A 13,750-nucleotide genomic window follows, 5' to 3' on the forward strand; every position below is an offset into this window, starting at 1 on the left:
TTTGGACCATGGCCATGGAACGCTCCTGCTTCCCTCTGCAGGATGGTGGGTTAGTTGGCACTGGGTCCGGTAAATCTGTCTCATGTGTCTCATCCTCCTTGGCTCGGGGAACTGGATAGGTGTGAAATAAGAAGTATTTTTTATATTGGTCTCTGCCCCCAGATCCTGGTACAGAGCTTCTAAAGCCCTTGTAATTTACTGCGCTATAGAGATGGAAGGAGAATCTTTTCTTCTAATATTTGGTCTTTGATCCCAATTCCTGACACAGAATCAGTAAATCCTTTGGTATTTCCTGGGTGATGCGAGTGTCTTAGGTTCTAATGAGGTGACTCTTGATGGGCTCCTGGATGGGAGCTGGTTGCCAGAAAGACCAAGCCAAGATTGGAGGCTTAGAACTTTCAGCCCCAGCCCCTATTCTCTAGAGAGAGGAGAGGACTGGCAACTGAGTTAATAATCAGTCATACCTATGCGACGAAACTCCATAAAAATCTCAAAGGTACAAGGTTCAGAGCACATCCAAGTGGCAAATACATCCATGTGCTGGGAGGGTGATGTATCCCCATTCCATGGAGACAGAAGCTCCTGCACTCAGGACCCGTCCAGACCTCGCCCTAACATATCTCTTTATCTGAATGTGTATCCATGTCTTAGAACGTTGATGTTACTGTAAAGGAATATATGAGCTGGATAATGTATAAAGAAAAGAGGTTTATTTGGCTTACAGTTCTGCAGGCTGTACAAAAAACACGGCCCCAATATTTGCTTCTGATGAGGGCCTCAAGAAGCTTCCACTCATGGTGAAAGGCGAAGCAGAGCCAGCGTGTGCAGAGGTCACATGGCAGAAGACAGAGAAAGCACAAGAGAGGGGAGGGTGGTGCCAAAGTCTTATTAACAACCAGCTTTTGGGGAAACTTTTAGACCAAGAACTCACTCACTGCCTTCCTACCCCACCAAGGGAGGGCATTAATCTATTCATGAGGGATCTGGTCCCCCACCATGACTCACACACCTATTGGGCACCATTTCTAACATTAGGATTTTTTTTTTCTTTAAATTTGTTTTTATAGAGAGCACCGTGCTTTGTCTCTCAGGCTGGAGTGCAGTGGTGGGATCATAGCTCACTGTAACCTCAAACTGCTGGGCTCAAGCAATCCTCCCACTTCAGCCTCCAGAGTAGCTAGGACTATAGAAGCACACCCCATGCCCAGCTAATTTATTTATTATTATTATTATTATTATTCTTTTTAGAGACAGAGTCTCACACTGTTACCCAGGCTGGAATGCACTGGTGTGAACACAACTCACTGCAGCCCTGACCTCCTGGGCTCAGGTGATCTTCCTGCCTCAGCCCCCCAATTAGCTGGAACTACAGGTGCACGCTACCATACCTGGCTGTTTTATAGTTTTTTGTAGAAATGGGGTTTTGTCATGCTTCCCAGGCTAGTCTCGAACTCCTGGCCTCAAGTGATCCATCCGCCTTTGCCTCCCAAAGCGCTGGGATTCGAGGGATGAGCCACTGCGCCTGGCCAGGAATCAAACTTTAGCATGAGATATGGATGTGTCAAATATTCGAACCACAGCAAATTGTATCCTTTATCATGTCCTTTACTAAGATAAAAAACTGGTAAAAACAAGTGAGTTCTGTGAGCTGCTCTAACAAATTAACTGAACCCAAGAATGGGGTCATGGAAACCTCTCATTTGTTATACGAGTGAGGCAGAGTTCTGGGTAAGCTGGGAACCGACTTCTTGTGATTTGTAGTTGAAATTGTGGCAGAGGGACAGTCATATGAGATTGAGCCTTTAACCTATGGGGTGTCTGCACAAACTCAGATCAGTGTTGGAATTGAATCAAACTGGGACACCCAGTTGGCATCTCAAGATTATGGAAAAAAAATCCCCACACATATGGCCACAGAAGTATTCTGCAGTGAGTGTTGAACATATTGGAGGGGAAACTGTTTTTTCTCTCTATACACCAAGGCATGGCCTACTCATGGCAGTGACAGAAGCAAAATAGAACAAAAGAAACCAAACAAGGCCACTGTGATCTACGCCCCAACAACACATTGACACTTCTGCCTTTTTTAATTGGCCAAAGCAAGCCACAGAAACAGTCTATAGTGTTCCCCACCTGAGTCCCAGTGCTCATGTGGGAGACTGCTCCTGTTCTGTCTTCAGTCCTGCATGACCAGACCATTTTCTACCTTCTATTCTTTTATTCCTTTTAATTTCAGTTCAGTTCAATTCTGATCAACATAATTGCATTGAGCCCCTACTATGCACCCCAGCCCACCCTGCAGGGAGCACTGGGAATACAACACATGAAAACAAACTCAGAAACTTCCCTCTAATATGCCTCGACAGGTCATGGTAATATAATGCAGCCGCTGTTGTAATCAGAGAGCATGTGGGGTGCAATGGGAACATCCAGATGGGCGCTCAGCACGGGTTGGGCACAGAGCAGCCTTCGGGAAGTGACTTTGTAGAGACTTGAAGGAGTTTGAGCTAGCAAGATGAAAATAAAGAGTGGAAAGATTTTCTAGGCACAAGAAACTGTGAGTAAAGAAAATGGCCGTGGAACAATGTGCAGCATGGCAGGAATGAAAGATAATTCATGATCACTAAAACATGAATCAGAAAATAAATTGGTTACAATGTTGTGCTTCCTTTGTCTTGATGGCCATGGAGGAAAAAGACAAAACCCCACAAAACCACCCAACCTGAAATGGTTCCATGGGTAACAGGGAGAATAATATCATATATGATAATAAAAATAATAAAACAATCTTACCCCTTCTCCTCTCTCTGAAGAGTATCCTGACATTCCCCACTTGAAATTCCCCCTTTCTCCTGGTTCTACCCTCATATGTAGAAGGCAGTAACCAAGATGGTGAAAACTGTTAGAGAGTGAAACCAAGATCCGGGAGGCTTGGACAAAAAACAAACGGAAAAGCAGCCGGTGTAGATGAGGGCTTTGGAGAGTTTCAGAGGTGGGATGTGGCTGTGAGATAATTAGAGTTCTGGGGAATAACCGCCCTCCATGTGGCAAGAGCAGCGATGGGGCTGGGATTTTCAATGAGGTTTTATGGTATATTATTCATGTCTCCCCTGTCCAACTGCTCATTAGAATGTTTTTGTAAGATTACAAAACAAAAAAGGGTTTTCTTCTAGACTGGTTTTCCTGATAATACAACTCTTTCTTATATTTCCAGATATATATTTTTGTATATATTTAAAATGATTAGGAGTGGTTGTATGAAAATCTAGTTTCCACATTTTCCCCAAGTAATACTGGTATTCTTTACTACTATGAGAATGTCCATTCAAAAGTCAAGTTCTTTTCCAGAACTAGGTTAAAAAAATATTTCCAATAATTTTATCAAATATGTCTGATTTATCTTCAAAGTTGATTAAAAGAAATGTATCGAAGTCATCAAAATGCTTTGTACATCAGAACCTAAAAGAGAAGGAAAGACATTCCCCTCCCTATAGATATAAATACCAATCCACATATTTGAGCTCAATTCTGCTTCAATGAACTGAAAATTGCATATACTATGTTGAATTGCATTCAAAGCGTTGAATCATTTTCTCTACATCAATACGTCTTCAAAGAAACTGACATGGGAAAAAATCAGACTTGTGAAAGTCATTGAATTTCAATCAGCAATTCATTACACAAATTTCAAATGTGGGAGCAATTATGTCTAAGTTTTCTTGGAACTGAGTTTTATCAGAGAAGTACAAATGATTATATATAGGCTTCAACTATCTCATGGCCTTTAAGGAAACTTAATTCCCGTCTGAAGTATTCACATTTAGTTCTGACTGCTGCCCTTCCTGTGGACTTTCTGAAGGAACTAGTCCTCCCACTTCGCAGACACAAACCCTTTCACTACTTGTCTGTGTTTCTTCTTAATATTTTAAAGGGAATATGTGATTTAACAGTTACATATATTTCAAAGTTAATTTCAATAACATTGCTGTGAAATCTAGTAACTACCTTTTTCCATTTGCTCTTCATATTTTTATACATTCTGAGAGGAATTGCTGAAAAGGATGGGGAATCTGAGCTACATATGCATAGCATTGATTTCAGTGAGAAAACTACACATTTTTGACCATACAAAAAATAATCTTTTCTTGAATTTTGGTGATAGTTGCCTAGTTTTTAAATTACCCCGGCAGAAAAATTATGTCAATGATGAACGTAAACAAAAGGGTGAGTGGCATGTACTTAAATGTCACGTGGGAGTGAAGACTACCCAAGGATTTTCTAGATACTAGATAGTTCAGCCAGGTCTTTTTTTTTTTTTTGAGACGGAGTCTTGCTGTCTTCCAGGCCGGAGCGCAGTGGCGAACTCGGCTCACTGCAAGCTCCGCCTCCCAGGTTCACGCCATTCTCCTGCCTCAGCCTCCCGAGTAGCTGGGACTACAGGCACCCGCCACTACGCCTGGCTAATGTTTTGTATTTTTTAGTACAGACGGGGTTTCACCGTGTTAGCCAGGATGGTCTCGATCTCCTGATCTCATGATCCGCCCGCCTTGGCCTCCCAAAGGGCTGAGATTACAGGGGTTAGCCACCGCGCCCGGCCCAGCCAGGTCTTTCTTTACTCATGACAATAAGCGCAGACTTAGTGCACCTGCATGTAAACTGAAACCACAAGTGGAGATACAAATAATTTCTCCCTGATGGAACAGATCAGGCCAAACATTTATGGCTTTGTGGGGCATGCACTAATTTTGTATCTAACTCAGGAATCTCACCACTCCACAAATACTGAAGCTTCTAAAACACACTTTGAACCAGTCATAACATCTTACTGCTCTCCATCAATTATGAGTTAAATAAATTTTTTTACATGTGATCATTTTGTATCTGTGTGAGAGACATGAATTTTTTTCCTGAAAATTATACTTAAACTTTCCAACTTCCCAAGACAGTCAGAATCCTTGATAAAGATAAGACAAAGATAATGATCCAAATAAAATTTTCTGCAAAAGGGAAGATTTAAAATTGAGTGGAAATTTTAGATCAGTCAATGAACAGGTAGAATATTAATATGTAAGTGAGAGAATTTGGTCTGATCTGAGCATTGTCAGTAATAAATATTTTTAAGTTTTAAGAAGTAATTTAATTATTCCAGAATTTCTCGTTTCTTTAAAAAGGCAGCTATCTAATACATGGAGTTCTGCATTTCAAGGAATGAAATTACCTTGCTCACAATAGAGGCATATATATGTAAATATAAAGCATAGTGGAAGCGGAACTTGATGGGCAATAAGTAAAATTCTAAAAGTAAAGGAAAAAAGGTGTGTTTTTCAAAGTGAGTACTAATTTGCTGGATGCCGTCTTTAAATGCTTAAGATACACAAACAAGCTCAAAGGAAAAACAGAGAAATACATTGTGATGGTTATCTTCCATTTTTAAAGATTTTTATTTAACTTTCAGATAACATGAAAACTTTTCCCAGATAATAGTTTATCCTTTTAACAGAAGTTTGATATTTCAGCAATATGTCTGGGAAAGAAGCTTTTCCATTTGACTGAAAATTAATTTTATTTCCTACGTATTTTTGGCAATAAGTGGACACCTCATGATTTGTGGACATTATGTTATGTGTTTTGTGACATTTGATAAGAACATGACACTAGGCTTGGTGAACATGTAAGGTGGTTTCCATCCGGATGCATAACCCATGGGCTGAATTCCTGATGCACAGAGCTAGTGTGTGAGATCAGCTCGGCAGTGTAATTAGTGTGTTTCAGTAAAGAACATGTCTCCTTGTGAAGCATGGGGCATTTAAAGCACCCATGATTTAAATTTTTATTTATTTCTGCCTTTACTATTTTATGACTACTAATCTTTAAAAAATATAAATCACAAGTGATTTATATATAAAACCAGTCCACTTTTAAATTTTTATTTATTTCTACTTTTATTATTTGATTACCATTACTCTTAAAAAAAATAAAAGTAGTCATTTGCATATTTTTAGATTTACTAGTATTGCAGAGTACTTGCATCAAGAAAGTTATGTTTCAAGAAAAATGTTCAGGCCGGGTGTGGTGGCTCATGCCTGTAATCCCAGCACTTTGGGAGGCCGAGGCGGGCGGATCACAAGGTCAGGAGATCGAGAGCATCCTGGCTAACACAGTGAAACCCCGTCTCTATTAAAAATACAAAAAATTAGCTGGGCGTTTTGGCGGGCGCCTGTAGTCCCAGCTACTCGGGAGGCTGAGGCAGGAGAATGGCCTGAACCCCGGAGGCGGAGCTTGCAGTGGGCCGAGATCGCGACACTGCACTCCAGACTGGGTGACAGAGCGAAACTCCGTCTCAAAAAAAAGAAAAAAAAAAAGTTCATTCTATTCTTGAGTGTCTGAAAATACCTCTCTGTTACATTCATGCATGAGAAATCATCTGGCTGGGATAGGATTCTTTACCTCTAAATTGAATGTGTGGTGTGATGGCCTGCTGGCGTTATTTGTTATAAAGAAGTATTAAGCAACAAATGTTTTGAAACTGCTTTGGCAGCACTATTGATCTAGATATAAGAGACTTAGAGCATAGATAAATTTGAATGCCTGTTTTTTAAAATAAGTTTTCTGGCCGGGCGTGGTGGCCCATACCTGCAATCCCAGCACTTTGGGAAGCCTCTGAGGCCTGCGAATTACTTGAGATCAGGAGTTCGAGACCAGCCTGGCCAACATGGTGAAACCCCGTCTCTACTAAAAATACCAAAAAATTAGTTGGGCATAGTGGTGGGTGCCTGTAATCCCAGCTACTCAGGAGGCTGAGACAGGAGGATCACTTGAACCTGGGAGGCGGAGATTGCAGTGAGCCAAGATGCACCACTGCACTCCATCCTGGGCAACAAGAGTGAAACTCCATCTCAAAAATAAATAAATAAATAAAAATACGCTTTTCATTTCTTGAATGAAACAGCTGAGCTAAATGATCCCTACAGAACATTTCCATTTCCAAATTTTATATTTTATGACCATATTTTATGTAGCTCCAGAATGCACTACAAATCATAGGTATTAAGTAGATGTTTAGAAAATAATGAATAGATACTGAGGAGAAGTACTTCTTTGGGAAGAACTGTGTTTTCCTCTGCTTACTTGATTGTTGGGTACAATTATTTTCTTTTGGGGCAGAGAGAGATTACATTATTTTCTCTTTCTTTTAAAATTTTATTTTATTGTGGTAAGGACATTTAACATAAGATCTACTGTCCAAGAAGTTAAGTTCACGATACACTATTGTTGACAATAGGTACAATAGGTACAACGATCTACAGCAGATCTCTAGAGCTTACTTATCTTGCTTAACTAAAACTTTGGGCCCATTAATTAGTAAGCCCTCATTTCTCCCTCCCTCTAGCCCTTGGCAACTACCATTCCATACTTTGATTCTATGAATTTGACTATATATAATTCCCGTGAGTGGAATCATGCTGTTTGTCCTTCTGTGGCAAGCTTATTTCACTTAGGATGTCCTCAAGGTTCATCATGCTGTCATTATTTCAGAACTCTTTTTGTAAGACTAAATAGTATTTCCTTATGTGTATATACCACATTTTCTTTATCAATTTATCCATGTATGGTTGTTTATACATCTTGGCTGTGGTAAATACTGCTGCAATAAATACTGTTGCAAGATCAATTAAGATCTTGGTTTTAATACTTTTAGATAGTTGCATATAGGTAAGATTGCCAAATCATATGGTAGTTCTATTTTTAATATTTTTGAGAAACATCTATATTGTTTTCCATAGTGGCTGCACTATTTTATATTCCCAGCAATGGTGTCCAGGGATTCTAAGTTTTGTACATTCTTGTCAACACTTTTTTCTCTTTTTTTTGATAATAGCCATTGTGACACGTGTGAAGTAATATCTCATTGTGTTTTCAATTTGCATTTCCATGATGACTAATGGTGTTTTTCATTTGTCTCTTGGCCCTTTGTATGTCTTTAGAAAAATGTCTATACATGTCTTTAGTCCATTTTTAATTGAGTTATTAACTTTATTCTTGATATTATGGGACTTTCTTATATATCTTAAAGATTAACCCCTTATCAGATACATAGTTTTCAAATATTTTCTCCCATTTTGTAGGTTGCTTTTTCAATCTCTTGATTATTTTGCAAATAGCTAAATCAAGCTTGAGAAGCAAGGACAAACCTGAAGGAATTATACTTCCTGATTTCAAAATATAATAGAAATCTATAGTAATCAAAACATTACGATACTAGCATAGAGATGGACATATAGACCAATGGAACAGGATAAAAAGTACAGAAATAAACCCACATTTATATGGTGAACTGATCTTCAATGAGGATGCCAAGAACACACAATGGAGAAAGAATAGTCTCTTCAACAAATGGTGTTAGGAGAACTGGATATACACATACAAAAGAATGAAATTTGATTCTTATCTTACATTGTACACAAAAAGTAACTCAAAATGGATTGAAGACTTAAATGTAAAACCTCTACAAGAAAAACCAGAGAAGCACTCTGTGACATTGGTCTTGGCAATAATGTCATAGATGTGACACCAAAAGTACAGACAACACAACCAAAATAAGCAAGTAGGACTACATCAAACTAGAAAGTTCTGCATGGCAAAGGAAATAATCAACAGAATGCCTGGTGGAATTTCATCTTTTGAAATCAAAAGATCATAATCTTGTGCTTTGAAATGCAGGAACATCAAACTGTATAAGAAATGCATACTGATATAAAAATATGGGCCAATGTATTTCAATGTATGAGGAATATTTTTGGAAAATTCTTATCAATATTCAGGAGACTTTATTTTTTGATAACATAGATTAAATTAAAAAATTAAGTGAAATAAAACTGAAAACCACTTGTGTTTTCTATTCCTCCAACTTATTATACACTAGATGAGGGCATGTCATTAGGCAGTTGAGGTAAACTCCAATTCTGCCACTTAAAAATAAGACTATTTAACTTCTCTGAATCTTTATTTCTTCCTCTATCATCTAGAGATAAGAAAACCTGCTTGTGATTAACATACATTCAAATGAAGATTTAAAAAGTATCAGGTATATATTAGGAATATAGGAGGTACTTAATAATTACATTTACAAATTCCGTAAGAGGATAGCACAGTATTATCATCAACATCTAATAGATAAAAAAATGGAAATCACAAGGGCTTTTGAGATTTTCAGAAAAAATGTTATGATAATATAAAATCCTGACAATGACTGGAGCACAGGTTTCTTGACTCCAAGGCCCGAATGCTTCATTTTCCTACAAAGTATGGGAGGTTATTGTTGGGTATAGGCCGGTATTTTTAACCTTTATTTGTTCAAATGTGTTCAGATGTCACAAGAGAGATTTTGACTATCAAATTGAAGTGAAAGTTCAATACTTTTATCATTATAATTGCATTTTATTCTGAATAGTGTAAAACATACTTGTAAAAATAGAATAATCACATACTTGAACTCATAAAGAGCAAGGTCAAAGCAGAATGCCAAATATTTTGAGTCAGATATTAACAATATATCAAAAGCTGTGATAAATAGGAGAAATATTTAAAGCAACAAATAATGTACAGGACATTCTTTCATGAATATGCTTCTATATAGAAAATTAAAGTAGATGGCATAAATTTTACATGCTCAATAAAAAAAGTAAACATAAATGGAAATCTTTTATAGCCTACATATTTTAAAAATAAAGAAGCAACTTAGGTTATATCTAAAAAATAAATAATACACATAAAAGAACAAAGCAAAAAATGTACACACCTGGCCCAAGGTATTTTGTCTAACAGTAAAAGACTTCATTTTAGAAAATATGAAAATCTCATTTTTAAAATTCTTGGTTTCTTTGGGTTTTTATGTGTAATCTATTGCTAGTTACAAAGTCCCCCAAAACAATAATAACAACAAAAACCCTTGGTGAAAATTAAAGTATATATTGAAAAATTTTATGAGTACATACCTCCAATATATATTTTGCTGGGGAGGTAGATTTAAGTTTATATAGCCTGTACATTGTTGTCAACACAAATAACAACAAGGCTGACGTGAAGCAACAAATCTGTCTACAGGATCACAAATAAAACATAAACAGTAGGAGGTCTCATAGCTATTTAAGGAAAGTCATGGGCTTTGAAAGCCTTTCCACATGAATCATGGTGGTTTGTCTCCCAAATGCTCTAAAATTATTTTTTAAATGTTGGCAATTTCACAAATGTTTTATTAACAAAATATCCTTTAAGTATATGCTATTTTGTGAAGCAGCAATTGGATTATTTTTCTTATAAGTGTCCATAAACAGTTGGAATTTATTGCCAATTAAAGACAGAAAAAGTGCCTGAGTCAAGGATATGATGATGTTACTGACATAGATACTACTACAAGAGATGAATTTATATCATTTTGAAAAGACCATGTGCTAAAGCTATGTTAAATCTGTCACCTGGGCACAGTGTGGAGAGTGAAAAGAATTCTGTGTTAAGAGCCTGGGATGCAGGGTCAAATTTTCCTTGACTGTACTGCCCATATAACCTTAAGCAGGATGGTTAAGGTTCCAAAGGAACTCTTTTGGTTACCTGAAAGGCAACCCCTCAGATAATCCCTTGAGGTGCCTTTGCTGTTTTGCTCTGTGATTCTATCATTTTGCTCTCATTTTCCAAGTCTCAAGGATTAGGCATTTCCTAACTTAGAAATCATGGAGCATCTGCTGTACATCTTCCTTTGTTTTGTCTTTGGGTTGTCTTTCATGTCTGTGAGCAACCAAGTCCAACATATTTTATATGTGGAAGAGATCTCTATGCCATCTTTTTGGTTCCCAGAGAATGCCTAAGAACCCAGGTGCTGGAAAAAACAAAAATCACGTGAAAAGCTATTTTGCAACACAGTAAGAATTTCTACTTCAAGTTGGGTTTATGACATGCCAGTCCATAATCTATAAGCGGGAAGGATGATGAAATAAGCCTTACAGATGGACTCTAGCAAGAAAACTCTGAAGTTGCCATTGGAAAGCAAAAGATACATTATGAGGCAAGTACCATGATTATAAATTAGATGGAAACCACTCTTCTCCAGCCTTAGAAAGAACTGCAATGTGAGAAGCTCTGATTTATAAATGATTGATTTTATGAATAAAATATGAAAGTTTTGTCCTTTCAAATAGTTATTACACAGCTATAAACCTTGGCAAACATTTAATTTATGTAATATAAGATTATTTTAAAAATTTGAAGATGACAAAGATAACTTTAAGTTCTTTCAATAATTAGATAATAGAATCTATGAGCTATAAAAATTCATAAATCAAAGCTTTATGAAGTAGGAGTTGATAAATTTTAGAGCTTGTTCAGGTTATAATATTCATCTTATTTCAGAGTTTCCTGCACACTCTCAGTGGTGCTGTTATTGAATAAAATTTCAGACTTTTGCCTAATAAAAATGTTCTTAGCAAGATTTTTGTTCTGCTATAGGGCTCAAATTCTGTATGACCCAGTATGATTACTTCCTTGTATCTTTATTTAGGTGATTGCAAAATAGTTAGTTGATATGTTCTGTGGACCAAACCTTTATGAATCTAAAGACCATAATGAAAATAGTGTGCCTTCATGTGTTCCTTACACCTGAATGCAAGAAAATGCACATATTTTCCCATTATCCAAGCAGTTTTTTTTTTTTTTTTGGAGACAGAGTCTTGCTCTGTTGCCCAGACTGGAGTGCAGTGGTGCTATCTCAGTTCACTGCAGCCTCTGCCTCCCAGGTTGAAGCAATTCTCCTGCCACAGCCTCCTGAGTAGCTGGGATTACAGGCACATGTCACCACACCCAGCTGATTTTTATATTTTTGGTAGAGACAAGTTTTCATCATGTTGGCCAGTCTGGTCTGGAACTCCTGACCTCAGGTGTTCTGCGTGCTTTGGCCTCCCAAAGTACTGGGATTACAGGTGTAAGCCACCATGCCCAGCCCCAAGTAGTTCTTGAAGAGAGAAATCATGCAGAAAAAAAAAAAAAAGATGACTTTTGAGAGTCAAATGAATGGTTATTGGTCATCAGCTCTTGTAAAAGGGTGAGAGAAAAATAATAGATTTGCCATTTGACTCAGATAAGAATGCAGCTATTGCATATCAGAGAGAAATATTACAAAATCAAATCCAAATGTTTGGTAAATATAGAAGGGCTATAATGGCATGGAAGTGTGTTGCTAAGTGAAATTAACTGAGTGTTCAGCACACAGCACTGACTAAGAATTGGGTTGTGATGTCATATTGCTTTCACTCAAATCCTCACTCCACGATTTACTAATTATAGAATCTTTGGTAAAATACTGTAGTCATCCTTTCATCTGAGGTTTAGCTTTCCCTGGTTTCGGTTACCTGCAATCAACATGATCCTAAAATATTAACTAGAAAATTCTATAAAGAAACACTTTCTAAGTTTTAAATTACATTCCATTCTGAGTATTATGATAAAATCTCATGCTATCTTGCTCTGTCTTACCTAGGACACAAATCATTCCTTTGTCCAGTGTATCCACACTCTGGATGCGACCTTCCTGTCAGTCACTTGGTAGTCCTCTGGGTTATCAGATTGACTTGTATAGTGTTACAGTGCTTGCGTTAAAGTAACTCTTATTTTACTTAATAATGGTTTCAAAGAGCAAGAGTGGTGATGCTGGCCAATTGGATATGCCGAGGAGAAACAGTAAAGTGTTCCTTTTAAGTGAAAGGGTGAATTCTAAACTTAATAAAGAAAAAAAGGTTATATGCTGAAGTCGCCAAGGTCTACAATAAGAACAAATCGTCTACCAATAATATTGTGAAGAACAAAAAGAAATTTGTGCTAGTTTTGCTGTCACACCTCAAACTGCAAAACTTGTGGTCAAAGTAAGTGATAAGTAGTTAGGAGGAAAAAGGGGATTGTATTTGTGGGTAGAAGACATGAGCAGAAAAAAATCTCAATTGATGGCAATGTGTGAACCAGAAAGCACCGAGCCTTTATGGAAACTTTAGTAAAGGATCTCCTGAAACAAGTGACAGCAAGCCATTTACTGCAAACAAGAGATGGTTACACTGATTCAGGAATACAGAAGGTCAATAGTAACCTAATGCTGTGTCACAATGCCTGTCATTCACTTCACTTCCTCTCATCACATAGGCAATATATCATCTCATATCATCCTAAGAAGAAGGATGGGGATAGTATAATAAGATATTTTAAGAGAGAAAGAGATAGAGAGTAAGAGAGAAACAGAATACATTCACATAACTTTTATTGTAGTACAGTGTTATAATTGTTCTATTATTATTTATTGTTAATCTCTTGCTGTGCCTAATTTATAAATGAAACTTTATCATAGGTATGTATGTATAGGAAAAGACATATATAGGGTTTAGTCCTATCTATTGTTTCATGCATCCACTGGGGATCTTGGTGCATATTCCCTTTAGCTAAGGGGGAACTACTGCAATATGAATTTTAAGACTCAGTTTCCTTATGTGCATAATGGAGATAATATATACGTCATAAATGAGACAATGCATATAAATTGCTTAATACCATGCTGGGCACAAAGTAAAAGTCCAAGAGATATTAATGTAGCCAAGAACATTCTAAGTGCTTTATCTCGTGTATCCTCAGCAATACAGTGAGTTAGGTACTATTGTCATCCTCCCCATATTATCAGTGAGGAAACCAGGCCAGCGAGAAGTTAATAACTTGCTCAAGG

General features: G+C 37.3%; 1 long non-coding RNA gene across 2 annotated transcripts in view; it reads left to right on the top strand.

Annotated features, from left to right (window-relative positions):
* LOC108583129 overlaps positions 1-13,750 on the top strand; it is a 460,617-nt gene that overhangs the window by 79,489 nt on the left and 367,378 nt on the right. The gene's annotated exons all lie outside the window — the stretch shown is intronic.

This window comes from Papio anubis, chromosome 19 (genome assembly GCF_008728515.1).
Source record: "Papio anubis isolate 15944 chromosome 19, Panubis1.0, whole genome shotgun sequence".
In the NCBI taxonomy this organism is placed as follows: domain Eukaryota; kingdom Metazoa; phylum Chordata; class Mammalia; order Primates; family Cercopithecidae; genus Papio; species Papio anubis.